Below are 21,464 nucleotides of genomic sequence, written 5' to 3'. Positions count from 1 at the left end.
AACCCTCAACAACCAACAATTTTCTTCTCGCTCAAAATTACGATTTTGCCTTCTAAAAACGATCTGAATACCTGTTGGGCAATCAAAATTTTTAATTCGCGATTTCATCAATTTCACATTTTGATTTTTTAGAATTTTGTTTTCCGAGTTTTGCCTCCAATGAAATAATTTCTTGAATCTATTCATCTTTTTTATTTTCAACATTTCGACATTTTTATCTCACTTTTAGGTGGTTTAATCATTTCACAGATTTTCTCAAAAAAGGTGTTTTTCAAATCTAGCTTCTTCTCCAAACAAACTATAGCGAAAAAACAACAGAAACGATGCTATTAAAAAAGCGCACGAAATCGACAAAAAGCAACACTGCATTGTAAGGTTTCTGACATATTTTTTACGATTTCTAACAAACTTTTTCTTTTTAAAACATTATTTGGACTATTGATTTTGTGTCGTTTTTTATAAACCATATGATATATATTCTTAATGCGAAACAAGCGATAAAAGAGAACCATCGACAAAGCTTTGTTTTTGTCGGAGATAATAATGCCAAAGATCTGTTTTTTATGTCAGCAACAAAAAAGAAGACAATTTTGTTGCTAACTTTTCATCCCGTTATTTTGCATTATCTCTACAACTATCATAGTTTCTGCTTTTATGGAAATATTCGAGAATCGTAACTATGATTACAAAATTAGCATCGTTACGAGGTGCGTTTGTCAGTAACAAACTCTGTTGACGACAAAGGGTATAGGGGAAAGTGGGGCAAGATGGCCATCCTAAGCGGTAACCATTGGCGTAACTACCTCCGATGACTAGGGGGGCTATAGCCCCTTTATATTTTTTCTCGAAATTGACCCTCTTTTTGAAAATTCCCGAACATTTTAACATCTCATCAAGTTATCAGCGGTAATGTGACAAATGCAGTCCAACCACCTAAGGCAATTGCGGATCCATCACACTCATTCATATTATTCTCTTTTCTCAAGCACGTGCACGTGTGCACGTGTGAGCAACAACTCACAGTATATGTTTAATTGCGCTCGACTAGCGTCAGGCAGTGGATAAATTTTGCATACTTCATAAATATTCTATCTATCTCAAATGAAAAAAAATAGTGCAACTTTCCATGGATTCCGCCGAGAATCTTCCAAGAATTCTGATGAGAATCCTTTAGTGATCCTGACTGGAATGTTCCAGGGACTCCGACGGGAATCTCTAGATATTTCGACATGAATCCTTCAAGAATACCGATGGGAGCCTCCAGGGATCATGAAGGGAATCCACCAGAGATTTCGGAGGGAATGTTTCAGGAATTCCAACGGAAAAATTTCAAGGATTCCGACGAGAATGTACCAGGGATCCTTCACCCTCCAGGAATTTCAACGGGAATATTTCAGGAATTTGAAGTGGAATATTCCAGGGATTTCGTCGAAAACCCTCCAGGAATTCCAATATGATGGTTCCAGGTATTTCATGAGCAATGTTCCAGGGATGAAGACGCATATCGTCGAAGGATTCCGAAGTAATCCGTCGAAGGACTTCGAAGCAAATCGTCGAGCGACTCCGAATTAATCGTTCAGTTATTTCGAAAAGAATCCTCCAGTGATCCCGAAGAGAATCCTTCAAGGATGATGAAGCAAATCGTTGAGGGATTCCGATGCAAATCATCAAAGGATTTCGAAGCAAATCGTCGAATGGTTCCAAAAAAAATCGTTAAGGGACTCTGAACAAAATCTATGAGAAATTCTGAAGCAAACCGTCGATGTATTCCGAAATGAAACGTCGAATGATTCTGAAGCAATTCTTCGCGGGATTCCGAAGCTAATCGTCAGCCGGATTCCTTATCGTCTAGAGATCCCAACGCAGATCATTTGCAAAACGTCGAGAGACTCCGAATTAAATCTTCAAATGATTACGAAGCAAATTGCCGAAGGATTCTGATTTGTCAAGGAATTCCTAAACCAATCTACTAACTCTTTAGTCTTCAAACTTTTTCGGTAATTCATTATGCTATATGTTGAAAACTGATATCACTGCTAACTAACTTATCAAATCCTGGGGGGGGGGGCTAATTTTTTTTCTAGGGTAGCCCCCCCTTATTTACGCCAATGGCGGTAACCCTTGTAAAATAGCGACACTCCTTCAAATTCTGCTGATTTGTCCATTAAACACCTTTATGGTGACTCGTCTTTGACATAAGTATCAATAAACACTGATTAATAACGTTTCAGTATCTTATAAACTGGGTTAAAAAAAGTGTTTTTATGATGCCTAAATTCACCCCCTCGGGGCAAGACGAGCATGGACCAAAAACTATATCAAAAGTGTGCTAAATTTATTTAGTATAGGGGCCATCTTACCCCACTTTCCCCTATTATTAGACGTTGCTCGAATATTGATTCCCTGCATACAACATTTTTAATGCTTTCGGTTTGACAATATTAAAATGACAAGAAAGACGTAGAAAAGAAAGACTGGACTGGAATCATCTTACTGTACGAAATTGAACTAAGCTTGCATAATACAAAATTATTTTTTGTCATGATTTCCTATTTCCGACATTGATGTTTATAGCTTACTGGCATTTTCAGCGAAAAAGTTTTACCATGTATAAGTGACCACGCGCCTCCATTTGGAAACAAAATAATTACTAAGCATTCGTCCCTTTTACAAGTGTTTCCAACGTATAGCATTAATGTGCTGCTCTCGGTCGGCTGGTAAAGGTAGATAACCGTACAATGTCCCTTGAGTCTTGACACAATAACAGACTGGACCAAATGAAGCTCTAACAGACCGTAAGAGCAGGGTATTCATTGCTTCCAACCTCACCACCACAATCCGACCAGAAACAGATCGAGTGCAGTGAGTATTTCTTGTTCGTCAAAACAACGATCGATCAAGCACTGCTTACAAATATCTGGACTCGGAATGCGATGACCAGTTGGCGCCTGAGAATATGTAGGTATATTAATAAATCTGGACTTGGCGTCACACTTCTGAATGTTTCATACCAAAACAGCTTCTGATTCGGAAGGACGACAACAACACGCATAAAATGTTACGGAGACGACTTTCTTCGAACGACCTATGGTACAGTGTAGCTTTCAATGGCCAGAATTCGATTGAAAAGGGGCAATTTAAATCATTTCGAATTGTCTATGTATGATACTCCTATTTATCACCCCACCCATCGATATGATAAATTTGGTGACATTAGCTAATAAATTGAAACAGATATGATATCATTCGCTGCTAAAAGAAACTCAAATTTTCAGTTCTGACCACCTGCTCACGAAAAACCTACCCACAGTGCGATGGCGCCGTGTTGTGATGGTCAAGCGAAATTCCAACGTCGTCTCATTCGACACGGCGTGCCAAATGAAAGATCACATCCGACTTCGAGTGGAAATATTTTCGAATCCTTCACCCCTCCAGCTTGAATTTCTCGGCATGAGGGGGGATCGCAGGGAAATTGAAATCTCAAGAACTTACTCATGCAGACAGATTCCCATAAAAATAAGCTGCTCTATTCGATGGAAGAAATGGTTCATTAAAATTGTGCCGACTCTGCTGGCAGGTTCCATCTCTTCACGCTGCGGTTGCTTAGTGTTTATTTGGGAGATCAAATGACTGCCACGAGGTTAGATCCGTTTTTCGCGCGGATTGTAAATTTTTCCTTCGTACCGAGCGAATAAAATTTTAGAAATATGATTTATATTTGTGGGTAAGAATAACATGTGAATGTTAAGCCGCTCCGCTTCGAGGCGGATGTTCTAAGTTTGAGAGTTTACTGTTCCTGTCACGGTCGTGAATAATTTCATGTCGGACCAGGACCTACTATAATCATTACTATGTAAGTCTACAGCTAATGATGAAAATAAAAAGCAACGAAAATTTAATTTACGATTGGTTTCAACTTGGTACTACATGCGACTCGGAATGCATTCAAAACGGAAATGTGTGTTTAAGTTGCACAAATCTCTTTTACAATCTCTGCTGCACATGAAATGTTATGAATATGCGTCCATTACAATGTCATATGAACAAACTTCAACATATAAAAAATGCGATAATCGAACAGCCTTTATAAAATAATGCCTTCATAGAATTGGAATACAATACAAATATTTATCAACTCTCACACAGCAGCAATGAATGCATTCATAGGTATCCCAATTCGATGAGTCCATTATTTTCCATCAATAGCAAGCCATTCTGGTGATGACAGCCTTTGAATAAATAGTTCCCCTCTGAATCGATGAACCGGGGACCCTATTAAGGGTAGTTATTGGCAACGCTGATAGGTTCAGATTTCGTAGTACCATAAATCATCTGCATATAGGTAGGAACAGTTTTGTCCTTGTACTCTGAAAGCTGTAAGATCACGGAAAAACCAGTTTTACAAAGAATTGAGATTACTTTTTTGGTTTACTGTCTTTCCAATGCACGAGAACGGTGCTATTTTCGATAGGTTGTATGGTTCTTGGACACTACGAGCATAAATTAAGTGCCGCATTATGCACATAATTAAAAACCATCCTAAATCTCCATTTCGCTTCGTGATGGAATCGACGATGTTAAAACACAAAAGATGCTTTTGCTGGTCAGTGCCAAACCACCATCCATCCATCTTCATCGGATGCTCCATACCTGGAAAATTCCACAGCCTATAGCTCTGAGAGACAGTACGTGGAAATGGATATATCCATGGCAGACGTTGCTCGCGCTGCTGTCATGAGGCATGCATTCTCATAGTCATAATTTTTCATTTTCTCTGCATTGGATCTCAACTAGAGTTGTGGTTTACTGCAAACAGCTGGGAGCTGCACCGGACTTGAGATGGTCATGTAAAATGGAAGGGAAAATATTGTTGCAAAACCAACAACGTATCAGTGGAATATTTCCTCATGTACATCCCTACTAGCGGCACGGAGATTCGCTCCAGGGGAGGTAACTTCTGATAGGCGATACCGAAGGCTGCATCATTTACCCTGACCGCAGGTGCGGTCTGCTTGCGGACGGTTTGCACTAGAAGTGCATACTCTGTATCAGTGGCGTAGCCACGGGGGTGGTTTTGGGAATAAAACCCCCCCCAGAGACAAAATTTTTAGAACAAATTTTTTTTTGAAAGAAAAAATTGTTCAGAAAACCCCCACCAGACCAATTTTCTGGCTACGCCACTGCTCTGTATGCACAAATACATTGCAATAACAACAACGTGCATAGAAAAGAACTAATAAGAAGAAAAGGCATTGTTGAAACACGACCATCCAACTAAGTGGCTCTATCTCGAGGATGGACTATAAAAGGCTATTGTTATCGAAGCAAAATACTACAGAAACAAAAGAATATGGAATTCTTTTCATTTGCTAGAAAATTTTGAATAAGTTTGGAGCACTTTAATTAGAATAACATAAAATAAAAGAAAAACGAACGTCTGTTCAAAGCAATTTGTAAAGGCTCTCTTGTTAGCATTAGGGATATTTTTTAGAGAACGGTGGGTCGAAGGGTTTAAATTTTTTATGGAACTTTTCCATTACGCAGGGTTCGAAAGAAAAAAATAATCTTTTTGTGAAATCTGAATCGGCTGTAAACTACAGTGGATCCCAACCAAGCTTCAAAAAATCAGTAATTAAGTACTTCACTCACCTAAGAAAAATCACATTAAAAAAGTTTAAAAAACATTGAAAAATTGTACCGATTTTAATGACCCGATTTTGTCACTCCCCGATGTTTTTTTACCCCGGTTTTATTACATTTTCCCGATTTTGACACCACAAAAAAAATTGAAAATTTTTCTTTTCATTTTTGCAAAAAATACCGCAAACAACAATGGTTTTCATTAGATAACTTTCACCACCTGTGGATTATTATGAATCATTTCTAAGTACTTGTCAACACTTGTAAGGCTTTTCGACAAAAAATTATGGGTACCGTTCACGTATTTTGCCTTCTCAAGTCATAAACTGATTCATTCAATCGGGATATTACTGTATCTCACGAATGAAGCATCGTAAAAAACATGTTTTAAGTGAAAGTGTTTTTAAGAAAAGAAATTAATGACACAAGAAATGCTAATACAATACAGGACGAACTCGATTATCCGAAGTATCCATTTTTTTCACTCTGGATAACCGAATCACTACAAAAAAAAAATCAAATCTGCAATTAAATAACGTAAAACTTTTATTTTATTTTATTTTCAGTGGTGTAGTCATAATTTATCTAAGAAAAACCCTGATTAATCCACCTAGCGCTATCGGTGACCTTCTTGTGTATTAAGGAAAAATAGTATTCCATAGTCCCCATTTGGTTTTTTAGGGTTCCCATTTGAGTGCCACTTGTTGGTTGATAATTGGTGCCAATAATGTAGACTATTTCTCGTGCTTAGTTTCATAGGGGCGTAACTGTATTGATCGATTTCTCTTAATCGATTTTATATTTGGTTAATAACTCAATTATTTCAAAAGCTACAACCGTGATTATTGATTCTGGTGCAAAATACATTCATCCTTTATCGCACCAAACCATTAAATCATCGACAAACTAGCGCAATTCGCTACAATAATGAAAAGAAAACATCGACGAAAAGAAATCGATCAATACAGTTACGCCCCTATGAAACTAAGCGCGAGATTTACCCCTTTTTAAATTAAAAAAATAGTATGTTTGCCATTATTTCTTTTGAGTCCATTGCCCGATTCATCAACTTTTCAATTCGAAACAATGTTTCAATAGGAAACAGGATTTCCCATTGAATGCAACCAGTTGGGAAGATAAATGCAAATTGGATAAGGATAAGTGCCAAAAAATGGGTTAGATTTTGTTCACTCAAACACACAGACATCACCTCAATTCGCCGACCATAGACGGTCGGTATATAAAACTATGGATCTCCGAGCCATCTAAAATGGAGCTAACATATAGCCTTTCGGTTCACTTTTTGTCCGAGAAAGACAAAAGGAGTCTTGAGAATAAAAAAATTAGGCAATGATCCGCACATAAAATAGCCATTTACAGGTCCTTGCAATCTCCAAAAAATCTTATGCTTCTCGTCTATCATCTTTAATTTTAAAATGAGAGCGAATTCTGGCATCCTTGTTATGCATCAAAACAATCGATCAAGTAATTGCATGGAAGAAAAAAGAGGAACGGACTTCTATGGGAAAGTTCTTAAAGCGAGAAGTTTGTGGGCATCTAGAGAAAATAATTGATTTATGGAATTAGGATCAAATGTATGAAACACCCCTATTTCAGTCCCCACTGTTCCAGCTTTGTTCATGTTTCTTCAAATAATCATATTTTGTATGAATTTGACAGTAATATATTGATTCGAATTCATGAATTCGACATACAAGCCTATAGTCAAATTTCAATATACAAAAACACCCCTTTTTCAACCCCCCTCAAATAACCTACATACACTCCATATTGTTAAAATAATCATATTGTATATAATAAAATTGAAATTAAAAAAATTAAATTAAAAAAATTCGAAGTAAAAAATACTCCGGATAATCGAGTCCGACCTGTACTAAGTTGAAAAGCACGCCAAGTTCCAGTGGGAATGGGATAGTTCAAAAATTACGTCCATCGTTTTTCGGAATTTTCGACCCCCTCCCCCCTCCTGTCACAAACTGTCACAAATCATTGACTCCCCCCCTCCCCCTGTACGTACGTGTGTCATTTTTATTTTGGAGATTATTTTGGTTTTTCTTTTCCGTACACTATTTTTTCAATAACATAATGAGTTATGTACCTTACTAACAGTTTGAATATGTTTTTAAAATGCAAGTTGTTCCTAAAATGCTTTCAGTATTTTTTCTTGTGGATGGACGTCACATAAGACGAACCCCTTCCTCCCCCTGTCACAAACTGTCACAAAACTGTAACCCCCTCCCCCCTCAAACCTTGGACGTAATTTTTTAACGGCCCCATATGAGGAGAAAGATTTCCACAAAATTTTCCTCAGTGACAAAAATACATAAAGAATAGGCAGAAAAACTATAGTATCAGAATCCGTGGAAAAAAATTCAAAAAATTTCAACTCTTTTTGAGAAAAGAATTATGTACACGCAAAAAAAATATTGCGGTTGAAACTTCTATTTCGAGGGTTATTTTAAGAACATGCAAGGTCGATTTTCAGCAGATAACAAACCCGTTTATTTACAATGTTGTGAAAACTCATATAAACCCATGACCCTACAGTACGTTAGACTGGTGCTTCAACCAACTAAGCTACGAAGGACCTCCGTCAGCCTTCGCAACCTGGCGGCTTCTGAACGAGCTCGAGATTCCCAAGTTGGACGCATCTCTCGCAATCCATTTAACAAGCCAATACTTCCACATGTGTGTAGTACACTGTCACATTAGAGGAGCGTGAGTATTTAGAATGTCTGGCGGTGGATTGAACTAAACCCGTTTGATTTTACCATGAGCGCAGTAAAAATCAACCTTGTGGAATGTTACCACATCAACCTAAATAGTGATGAATTTCTGTAGTTTTAAAAACAGTCAACGAAATTGTAATTTTTACCACGGATTTTTTTGTGTAAGCATTAGTCCCTGGAATTTTCAATGTTTTTCGATCTTGTGGGCCACGTAAATATCAACAATTTTGGACTTTTTTCACAATTGCTCAGAAAGGAACAAAAATAACATATTAAAAGTTTCGGAGATTAAGTCTTACAAAGCGCTCCTCTAATTTCTGTTTGGAATTTATAGCATGTTTAGGCTTATGGATATAAATGATCGGATATTTAAGCTTCGAGTACCGAAAAGACCTTCTAAGCAGCTGTAGATCTCAAGTCCCGAACTCAAGGACAGTTAGGATTACCCAGAATATCTCAAAACTGTCCTACGATATCCTTTGTCCTCCCGGGAGGTACAATGGATATAATTGAATGCATATTGAATCCTTCAGTACAGGAAAAGATTTTTTTCTCCATTAAACATTAAAAATGTTCCAAAAAAATTAATAAAGAGCAATAAAAAAAGAAAATTTCCATAAAAACACAAAAAAGCAATAAAATTGATAGAATTTTCCATAAATTAAACGCTTTTAAAGAAGGGGTCACATATGGGAAAATGCTCAGTTTTATCCTTTTTTATGTTTCTCAATGGAAATTTATATATTTTTTATTGTTCTTCATTGACTTTTTTTTAATTGTTTATGCAAAAAGTATTTATGTTGTGGAAAATTTTGTTAATGTTGATTTCTTTATGGACATTTTGTTTTTTTTTTCGAGGAATATTATGATTTACTTAAGGAAATTATTCGTGGAAATGTTATATTTATTTATTGCATATACCCTGATTACTTTATTGACAATTTTCCTTTTTTTTATAGAAAATTACTAATTTGTTAGGAAGAGTTTTTATTTTATTCAAAACAGAAGATCAGGAAGGAAAGAGAAATATTTTTTTCAGGATTGACAAATAACCTCAAACTGAAGTTTTTTGAAAACAGTTTTGAATGTTAGTAAAGGCGAGTGTCGTATCATAGGAGAAAGATGAACAAACAGAGGTGCTCTTGTTTTGCGACGCTCAAGCTCGAGTTTGTTGATGCTCTATGTTGTGATTTTGATACTAACTTCTTCTATAAACATAAAACTCCCCTCTATACTCTGCGATAGTGATGGTTCATTTGAGTAAGTGGCTCCGAACCAAACTTCTATTTGAATGAACCGACTCAACCGAGTTCATTTCAAAGTAGAGTATTTTCAGCACAAAAGCGAACAGTTTGATGATGTCTTACGTATTTTACTTTTTCTTTATTTGTGTTGAAGTGATCCAAATTTGTCCAAACAAATAAGATCTCTTGAATGTAAGGATTTCTGCTAAGGAATCATTAGAACGAATGACCCACCCTCGATAAGTGAAGTTGAACAATATTCTGGTCGACTTTGATAACTGCAGCGAGCGATCTTATCGGTCTGGAAACTTGCTGACATACTCATCAATCTTTTCCCATCGGGGTGATCCACGGACGTCAATTTTATTGCTTTCATTTATGAATAATAGCTTTTCATAACCATTTTTTAAGAGGAACATCTAGAAATAAGAACCGAGCTTGGAATTCGATTGATGAAGCCAAAAAAACACTCTAAAAATTATTTTAAAAATCTATATGAAGCCATATGATCACGAAGTTTCTTAAAGATTTCCGGCATAATATTGTTTGACAAATCAGATCATCAATCTCTAGAGTGAGAGAATAGATGCTCTTGAATGAACGAACAGCTACACACAATGTAAACAAATTTAAATTTTCATGAAAATAGCATTTCTCCAAAAAAATAATATTTGCCGAAAAAAAAACGACTTTTAGTACATTTAAAGTTAATTGCTTATGTTCCGGGTATTAAGCCACCCGGAGTGAAAAATAATGACTATGTCTGAAACTCGATTATGCATTTGCACAACATGTGATAGATTTAGTTCGGAAAAGGTATTGGAGGGTAACCGCTCCCTTCAGTGGGGTTTGATCCCACGAAACCAGTACGCTAGACAGGTGCTTTCCCTACTAAGCTACGAAGGACCTCCGTCGTCCAGAACATTTGCCGAAAATGACATTTCCCCGAAAATAACATTTCCTCAAAAGCATTCATTGGCGTAACTACATGAAATGCCTAGGGGTGGCTATAGCCCCTTTATATTTTTTCTCGAAATTGACCCTCTTTTTGAAAATTCTTGAACATTTTAACATATCATCAAATTATCAGCGGTAATGTGACAAATGCAGTCCAACCACCTAAGGCAATTGCGGATCCATCACACTCATTCATATTATTCTCTTTTCTCAAGCACGTGCACGTGTGCACGTGTGAGCAACAACTCACAGTCTATGTTTAATTGCGCGTTTACTAGCGTCAGGCAGTGGATATATTTGCATACTTCATAAATATTCTATCTATCTCAAATGAAAAAAAAAATAGTGCAACTTTCTATGGATTTCGCCGAGAATTTTCCAAGAATTCTGATGACAACCCTTTAGTGATCCTGACTGGAATGCTCCAGGGACTCTGTTTCGTCCAGGGTGGGGATTTATTTTTAATGGTGATACTCCGGGCGACGAATGAAGAAAAACTACTTCTTGATCGAGACTTCTGATTTATTGCCTCCGAGAGGCAGCGTGCCAGCTCGGAGGTTGCTTTCGAGACACTGTACAAAACATGAATTTGAGAGTCGCCTTTTATAGGCGACTCTTAGTACGGAATATTACATTATTGGGGACGTGCGCACAAACATTTGAATTTAAATCTAATTAGATTTGCAGCGCGCCAAATGCTACGTATATAACGCAAGCAATTGGCGCGAAGCAAGTCAACAAAAAAGATCACACAATTGAACGGCAACCTGCACGCTTCTCTGCTCGCTTGCCACGCTGCGATGAAGCGATGTGTGATCGAACATACTGCCCCCCAAAAACGAATGTTTTTTAATTCCCTTTTGTGGCCGACTCATCTGCTGTTGTCATTCGGTCCTCGCTACTGCGGCGTGATCAATTTGTGCACACAATAGCTTGGTTTGGCTGATGCAGGGCAGATGCAGGAATGTTCATTGATGTGATGATGGGCTTACGGAACGGATGAAGTTTTTCGTTGATTCGGGTGGATCAGCTGATTACGGGAATCTCTAGATATTTCGATGAGAATACCGATGGGAGCCTCCAGGGATCATGAAGGGAATCCACCAGAGATTTCGGAGGGAATGTTTCAGGAATTCCAACGGAAAATTTCAAGGATTCCGACGAGAACGTACCAGGGATCTTTCACCCTCCAGGAATTTCGACGGGAATATTTTAGGAATTTGAATGGAAATATTCCAGAGATTTCGTCGAAAACGCTCCAGGAATTCCAATATGATGGTTCCAGGTATTTCATGAGCAATGGTCCAGGGATGAAGACTCATATCGTCGAAGGATTCCGAAGCAATCCGTCGAAGGACTTCGAAGAAAATCGTCGAGCGACTCCGAATTAATCCTTCAGTTATTTCGAAAAGAATCCCCCAGCGATCCCGAAGGGAATCCTCCAAGGATGTTGAAGCAAATCGTTGAGGGATTCCGATGCAAATCATTAAAAGATTTCGAAGCAAATTGTCGAATGGTTCCAAAAAAAAAATTTGTTAAAGGACTCTGAACAAAATATATGAGAAATTCTGAAGCAAACCGTCGATGTATTCCGAAACGAAACGTCGAATGATTCTGAAGCAATTCTTCGCGGGATTCCGAAGCTAATCGTCAGCCGGATGCCTTATCGTCTAGAGATCCCAATGCAGATCATTTGCAAAACGTCGAGAGACTCCGAATTAAATCTTCAAAGGATTACGAAGCAAATCGCCGAAGGATTCTGATTTGTCAAGGAATTCCTAAACCAATCTTAAAACGAATCTGGAGATATTCCGGAGCAAATCAACGAGATATTCTAAAGCAAATCCTCCATGTATTTTAAATGGTATTTTTCACAGATTCCCAAGGGTATTGCTTAACAATACTGGAAAGAATCCAGTAGGAATTCTTCTGGATAACGATTGGAATATTTCGATGAATCCGAAAAGAATTCTTTAGAGATTGAAGTGAGAATTATTCTCGGATTCTGATCAGAATCCTTCCCGGATGCTGATGGGAATCTTTCTCAGAATTCAGAAACAAGCTAATATTTCTTCCACTCTTTTCATTAAGTATGTGAATATGAGAGATAACTCTTTAGTCTTCAAACTTTTTCGGTAATTCATTATGCTATATGTTGAAAACTGATATAACTGCTAACCAACTTATCAAATCCTAGGGGGGGCTAATTTTTTTCTAGGGAGGGCTAAGCCCCCCCTAGCCCCCCCTTATTTACGCCAATGAGCATAATTTCTTCGAAAATAACATCTTACGGCAAATAACATTTTCTCGAAAATGGCATTCATCCAAAAATAATATTTGTTCGAGAATAACTTTTCAGAAAATGCAATTTCCCCGAAAATTTGATATAGAAAATCATGATATGAAATGTCTTATGAATTATTTCCAGTGAAAGCTAGATACATATGTGAACTATGAGGTCAAGTCCTCTATATCAAGTGATATATCTCGAAGCACCATTATGGCTAATTTAGTTTCTTTCCTTTCAATTTCTCCTGTTCTTGAAATGCAAAACAAAAAACATTTACTTCTATAATTTCTGGAGGTTTTATGAAAGCTAAATGCTTTACCCGGCCAACAGAATTTCTGATTCAAACCGTTAAGGTTAACTCTACTTCTACCTTTTAGATCAAATACCTTTCTCATATACTGCCCAAAAAAGCATAACTATCCCAGATTGATATGAAATCCATACCGATGTGAAAATTTTTTCCTCTTGTAGCCGCAAAGTAAGGTCCATCCATTCTTTAAAAAAATCAACATTATCCCAAAACAATAGAAATGCCATTCACATGATGATTCCTTCTTTTTTTAAATAATCTGTTTGCCTGGAATGAATGTGATTCCTTCATAAAAAAGTATGCATCAGCTCGGAATAATGCATTAGTAAATTAAAGACACTATATTCAAAGACGGGAAGTCTGATCCCTGAACAAATAAATCACCAGGCAACTCTGCGTGCGCAACACTGCTGATGCTGGATATACTTTCCACATTGGTCCATACGAATTTCATAATTCCAAAATATTTGATTTGTATCGTGTTCAACCACCAAATAAAAAGCCACAATTCACACTTTTTTACCTAAATCCATGAAAAAATATTCAAATATTAATACAAACATATTAATTCGTGCTGGTTCAAATGCACCCTTGTCAAATGCTGCGCGCGAATTGGAATGACAGGTCTCTTGCTCGATTGGAATGACACTGACAGTAAATTTGGAATTCCAATTGGAACATTTCCCGTCTTGGTTTATAGTGTCTTTATAGTAAATATGTGATCCATTCTTTAGAAGTAGGCGTTTACTCTGAATAAGGCAATCATGAATGTTATTCCTTTAACAAAAAGCATGCATTTGCCCGGAATAAAGAAATGGTGGATGTGCAAAAAAATATCTGTCCACTATACTGCCCTTCTACGCATAGTTGTCCCAAGTTAGTTTTTGAAGATTTTGACTTTTTATCACAGCGCTCTATTTTGATGTGTTTTTTGTTGGAAAAATCTGTGAAAGCAACATCAAGTCGATTTGTTCCATTGTTGAATTTCTACGCATATTTGTCTCGTGGGAGAATAAATTAATTATTATGGCAGAATCTGTTATTTTATAAAGTTGCTTATACAAAAAAGTATTCAATGCTTAGTTCTCGCAAGCCTTGCCACTTTTAGTGGTAAACAAGGCCGGCTGAAAAGATCTTTATTTTAAGTGATAGCACTGTAATCTAACAACATCAACCACGTTGGCAGTACAAATTTATATATTAACCTTCTGTCTGTGCTCAAAAAAACTTACGTTGTCTGTGCTCTGGGGTCAAATTGACCCCAAATTGAAATTGTTATAACTTTTTTAATGTTAGGCCAATTTTGGATTTCTTGGTCTGTTTCGAAAGATAATTTAATCATCTTTCAGGTCGTTACCGAAGATTGACTATAGGTGGGCGGGTACATCGCGGGGAGGGGTTTTAGTGAACAAGGGTACAAAAACAGTGATTTTTCATGATTATTTTACTTATATCCGAAAATCCTACCCATTTTGAACTGCAACTTTTTTAAAAAAGCTATGCAGGTAGGCATGTGCTTTGGCATGAGGCGTTGATAAGTTTAGAACTCGGCCGCCAGGTGGTGGTATATTTGAATTCATTATTTTAGACTACTCAAGATATTCCGATATATAGAATTCTCCTCAGTTTAAATATTCTTATCGCACAATTAAAAAAATGGGAAGAAGTGCTCATTATATTGAGCACCGCTTTGTAGTGCTAGACATCCTGAACAATGTTGCCGAATACAACTTGGGTGTAGGTATGAGGGATCTCAAGCTAAATCAATATTTCATATATGCAAGAATATTGCAAGTACACTAGCGCCGCCTATTTGTAAATTTCCTTATTTATTCCGTCACATGACAGTCTATTCCCACCAGACGAAATTTGTTACAGACGTCATCTTATCAAATTTCAAAATTGTGCGATAAGAATATTTACAATGAGGAAAATGCCATATATCGGAGTTACTTGAATAGTCTAAAATAATGAATTCAAATATACCGCCACCTAGCGACCAAGCGCTAAACTAATCAATGCCTCATGTCAAAGCAGACGCCTTCCTGCATAATCTTTTTGAAAAGGTGCAGTTCAAAATGGGTAGGATTTTCAGATATAATAAAATAAGCATGAAAAATCACTGTTTTTGTACCCTTTTTACGAAAACCCCTCCTCGCGATGTACCCGCCCACCTATAGTCAATCTTTGGTAACGACCTGAAAGATGATTAAATTATCTTTCGAAACAGCCCCAAAAATCCAAAATTGGCCAAACATTAAAATAGTTATAGCAATTTCAATTTGGGGTCAATTTGACCCCAGAGCACAGACAACGTAAGTTTTTTGAAAAAAGGACACTGTGGCGCATATTTTCAAGATTTTTCAACCGAATTTGCACCTAGGAGACAGATCTCGGCGAGTTTTACCAAACTACCAAAAATTAGGAGAATCGGTTGAAAACTAAGAAAATGGCAGCCACTCAAAGTGGCCTGGGGTCATATTGACCCCAGAGCACAGACAAAAGGTTAAGTATGGAAGGCGATGCGATAAGCGTTATAATTCTCGGAATAAATGTCCCGCTAAACTATTTTCTTGAATAAGGTCGCAAATTATATTTCTGAACTAAAACTTTAAATGAAGTCATTACAGTAGAGCTCCCCTAATAGTCTAGTGATGAAATCTTTTTAGATTATCTACTCGTAAAGCCTGTCCACGTTAAATTTCGGACACCTATCTTCCAATGAGATTTTTAAACATTTTTACAAACCTCTGACACGATCCTTTTACATGTCAGTTCAATCTCTTTGCTCTGCTGCTGCTTACAGCATGTTTTAGCCTTTGTTCAAATTGATGAAATGCCGACAAATCAATCGAACATTATATGACTGTCCGAAATTTAACGTGGACAGGCTTTATGAGGTCTGTAGTGAAAATTGTAGTTTTGGGTCAAATGCGATTTGCTCAGTTGCATTTTTTTTTAATTTGGTACAAGCATGCGTAGAACGGTAGTATAAGGTTATTAGAAATGTGCCGGCATCAGAGGCACCACGTTAGTGGAATAATACATTGGGTCTTCTTTTCATGCCGGTGAATAAGGTGGGCCGACAAAGGTCTCCGCACATGGGTACCAGAAATGATATTCAAATATTTCGCTACGTATTTCAGTAAGTTTTTTTTGGTAAACTTCAAACCTCCTAAATTTTTTACTATTCAAGAACTCAATGTAGCTCTATGTAAAGAATCACCTAACTAAGATAATCTGTGTGTTATACCAAATCATTATAACGGTCTGAATGGCCTGAAACTATGTCAAAGTTTACTAAGTGTCATCACATCACATTTGAAAACGCATACGAATCTGTCACGTGAAATTCTACATCCTACCTACCACAAGATTTTTTTCATTCATATTTCACAGCTATTTAATTTCAGCTTCAAAATAACGCGGATTCGTCGAAATTCTTCTGAACCATTTCTATTTCGTTTTGCGTCGCTATCACATAAAACACAACGTTACCAAAAGGAACATCACCGGAATGTGTCTCCATGAAAACTTTCCATGGCATTTGACAACAGGAGAATTTCTATAATTAAGTTTCCTGCATGTCGTTTTTCCCAAAAACCTGATTCAGAAATACCTTACCACACCGGTCGTGTTGTCATTCTCAGTCGGAATGGACCGGTCGGTGAGATTTGGCACCGTTTTCAGACACCGACTGGCACGGCACAGTGGAACGAATTCTAAGAACAGGGTCACCTGTATAAACATCATTAGTCAGAAGTCTGAGACTCTTATAATTCAATCCGAAATGATTGGTATTTCCAAAAAACAAAAACAATTCTTTGAAAATGGTTTATGATACACTTTGTATTAATTCGTTCCACTGCGTACCGGTGCGGAGCGCGATCTGCATCGTCGATCCAATTTTGGATCGAAAAATAGTAAAGCATTTTCAAAGAAGCGCGCGTATAATTATACCTCATCGCCAGGGCGCAATAAACACTTAGAGGGAACTTCTCAGAATGGGGGCGGGTAATTCGATTGGCTCCATATACTGTGGTATGGGCGAGCTACAGTTAGTTATAGCCGGTTGGTTGACGATGTGCACTTGTTCACGAGTGAATGAATCATTTCGCGCAACGCCCCGAGACCGGGACTGATTTCACTTTCATTCATTATTTCGGTTAGCTATGCATTGATACCATGTGATACGCGCGCTGGTAAACTCGCCCAAGCGTGGGAATCTATTTACGTTTTTGTTTTGCGTGATCACAAAAAATAAGCTAGCGTAAACAAATGACGGACTATTGGCTTTTTGTGAATATTTTGTCAGACTTGACATTGGCTAAGGACAAGGATACGCTAATTATATTTCGAAAATTTTGCTCAATGAATTGCTACTGTTGAATAAAATGCCTATAGGGTGACCACACATGTTGGTTTTTTTCGCATTCTCAACCTCTTGATTATACTCAAAATCCAGTGAAAATTCATACAACGATGATTTTTGGTTTCAAATGCTGACAAACGTTTATTTGATTTTTCTAAACAGCTGTTTTTAAGTCTTTACGAATCTTCATCTTCTTTTTCCTACTGGAATTACAGTGCGATTGCCGCCTCGCTGTTCATTAAGCACTTCCACAGTTATTAACTGCGAGATTTCTAAACCAAGTTACCATTTTTGCATTTGTATATCATGACGTCAACACGATGATACTTTTATGCTTAGGAAAGTCGAGAAAATTTCCAACCGGGAATCGAACCTCGCCACCCTCATCATGGTCTTGCTTTGTAGCCGAGCATCTTACCACACGGCTATGGGGGCCCCTAATCTTTACGAACATTGATCCTGATTTTATCAAATCATGTAAACAAAATATTGCTTTCGTAACATAGTGAAGCGCTGCAGATTGAAATTTATTCTACAATATTCCTGCCTGACCAGATGAGAATCGAGTATATAAGTGGTATAAAAATGTCGCAGTAAGATGCTTTGATAACCTTTGAAACGCAAAAGTTTCAGTTGGATAAGGTAATATAAAGAAGGAAGACCAAGATGATACATGATCAAATGGGCACTCTATATCTGCAAACCAAGGACAGTTGTAATAAAAATACTAAGAAACTAGAAACAAAATTAGCGAGATACTTTTGTTGATATTTTAAGAAGATGATTTCACAAGTTCGTGACATTATATTCAAAGTTAACATAACAAATAAAAATACATACTTTCCTCAATACCGAGAACACTGAGCTGAATCATTTTCTCAATGGTGATGCTCCTGACGGTATTTAAACTGAATGCCAATTGAAACAAGTATTAACGGGTAAATACCGTTTCTCCTATAAATGCTCCACTCAGCACGACAAGCGATTTGTCAACTTGGGAATGCCTTCGGCGCCTGTTTTTCCACCCACCCCATTTAGCAAAACAAGCTAATATATAAATATAGCAAGTGTGCTCTACTGTTGAGTTGTTGACTGGATCAAAAGCCGTGTTGCTCCTAGCGTACGGTTCAATGTCGTTCGCGCTGAATGTGTCCGACAATATGCAGTTCGTATCTATCCGGTGTCGGGCGGTACTGACCTACACCTTGAAAAATTGGTATCAACCAACGAGCATCGTCTTCGACGATGTTGACACTATGTGTTTGGATGTTTTTTCTTCTATTTTGATGGATGAAACGGATCAAACGGAAAACGGAGTCATTTGCGTTGTGTGATTTCCTTCAATCTTTTAGGGTTGATTATTTATTAGAATTTAAGTTTAGAGGTGAGCTAGCCTGCGCACAGAAGAAAAAAAAATACAATTTAACTTAATTTAAAATAGAATTTGCGAAAAACTGCAAATTTTGAAATTAATTCAAACGAGACGAGCCAGCTTCGGGCTGAAAGTCTCGATAATAAAGACAAAAAAAAATAATTCAATGTGGGTGCTAATAATAGCTTTGTTAAGGCTTTTGTTCTTCTTTTTTTTCGTGGTTTTATAGAGGGCACGTTATGGAAACAGTTTGGACAATTCCCAAGATTATTTGAAAATTCGATAAGTTACGCCAATGTTCTCACTAAAGCCAGAATTATTCTATTCAGCAAGTCACAGTCCGAGACATGCAATCTATTTTAGAAGCGTAAACTACATGCTTGAAAAATAATTAACACTTTCAAGTTTTTTATTGACCCATTCAACTTTCTCGAAATACACAGGCGTTAATAATAGTTTGAGTCGACCGAAATATTGTTAAACGCTTGAAATTCTTAGCCACAGACATGTTAATAATGGCCGATCCATCTGGCGGTGATGGTGCCTTTCTCGTGACGTACACAATAAACACGAAGAATTCGTAATAGAAAGGTAAACTTGTTTTTAACACTATAATAAAGATAATTCCCATTACATATTAATTTAGAAATTTTAATAAGAAAATTATTTTGAGCTTTTTAGTGGAATGTTTTCACCTGTCATAAGACGAGTTTATACAATCCCATTGAATTCCACCACTTAATTGTATCTTGACAGATACGTATTTCGACCTCAACAGTAAGGCCGTCTTCAGTGTCTCGTACTTGACTCGACTTAGTCGAGACGGCCTTACTGTTGAGGTCGAAATACGTATCTGTCAAGATACAATTAAGTGGTGGAATTCAATGGGATTGTATAAACTCGTCTTATGACAGGTAGAAATTTTAGTTTGTATGCTGTTGTTGAAAATATGTGATAAACTTTATGCAAATTTTTGGATCATAAAGCTATTCGGTACGATGCGCGAAAATAAAAAAGAAAAACGTTCCCTTCAGACAGAATCTATTTTCGAAACGTACTTTTCGCACCATGTCCAATACAATCTCTGCCCACCCACCCGTACGACAATGTCACTCTCCGACCGGAACGTACAAGGTTGGTTTGCTTATAAAGTCTAACACCCTGGTATCTAACTATGTAGATCCTAAAATAGAAAACTGTCCCTTTTCTTCTGTCCCTCGAGAACGTGGGTGGTGACTGCTGCTGGTGCTACCATTAAATGCGTCGCTGCAAATTCAAGCTCAAGTACGGTTCGGTACGAACTTTTTGAAAGGGCGTAACTGCTTGGCATTCTCAAACCGCTACGAGCTTGTATAACATAACATAACATTTCATAACTCCAGCTACCATCCGAATGCCAACGCGGGACAAGATGTGTAACGTGTACAAAAGCAATCGCGCTACTTTGAAATGTTGATGCCGAATTGCGCGAATGTCAATGACAAGGGCCGGTCGTGGCATTCAACCAGTTCCCACCAACAGCGCACTTGAATGCATTGCATATGACTGTATCGGCAGCTAGTTCGCTGCTCCCTCTGGAAAACGTGCACTCAAGGACAAAAGTGCATTCGAGGTGCAGCAGCACTTTTGGAATTTTACATATCGTTTGCCAGCCAGTCAGTGTGGAAATGTTTGCACACTCGCTCCACATGGTAACGATCCGGAAACAATCGTATACCCTCTCGCGTCATTGTTCTGCTGGAGGGTGGCGTCGATTTATGTTTGCATTATGACTTATCTTACATCCTGGTAAGGGTTCCGTTGTGCCAACGTTGAATCAAATCAATAGATTTTTTTCTTAGAGGTATGTTCGTGTGTCTTAAGTTTGGAAGAAGGTAGACTGTTATTGAATTTTTGAACTTGTTATTCTTCCAGATAAAATAATAAATAAAAAAAAGGTCGCTAGGGTAACCGTACCCTTAGTGGAGGTAGCACCAATAGTGGAGGTTACGATGGTTTCAGTTGGTGCGTCGTGCTTTAAATATCCTATTAAATGCAACTTATCCTAAAATTTCGCTTGAAAAATTATTGAAAACAATGATTTTCCTTAGCGGTTAGCGGCAATATAGTGGAGCAACTGTACCAATAGAGGCGAGTCCCATAAGAAATCAATGGATAGCACCAACATTTTTTACAGCCACTAAAGGAACAGTGTACCCAATAGTGGTGCAAGCAATATTTGGTCGTTGTTGATGCTAAATGACGTGAATCTCATTTTGTTAGCAAATTTATGAGTTGGCTAAGATATTAAAGCTGTAAATTTCCTAAAATTATCAATTTAAACAAATATTTTCTTTTGTGCATCTACTAAAAGCTCCACTATTGGTACCGTTACCCTATGCTGTAATGCAATGGACCAACCAACGCAACGCTGTAGAAAATATATATAAAATATAAATTATGAAGAAAATTTCAAATAGGGGGTATGACGGCTTTGGCAGGTTTTGTTCTATTATCTATTGAATATTGTGGCCAAATTTCATGAAATTT

The 21,464-nt window shown here is 37.4% G+C and overlaps 1 protein-coding gene across 2 annotated transcripts in view; it reads right to left on the bottom strand.

Annotated features, from left to right (window-relative positions):
- Nucleotides 1-21,464, bottom strand: part of LOC134223192 (uncharacterized) — a 131,913-nt gene that overhangs the window by 16,698 nt on the left and 93,751 nt on the right. The window lies entirely within an intron of this gene.

This window comes from Armigeres subalbatus, chromosome 3, assembly GCF_024139115.2.
Source record: "Armigeres subalbatus isolate Guangzhou_Male chromosome 3, GZ_Asu_2, whole genome shotgun sequence".
NCBI lineage: Eukaryota > Metazoa > Arthropoda > Insecta > Diptera > Culicidae > Armigeres > Armigeres subalbatus.
The sequence above is the reverse complement of the archived record's forward strand: the minus strand, read 5'-3'. Positions and strand labels throughout refer to the sequence as shown.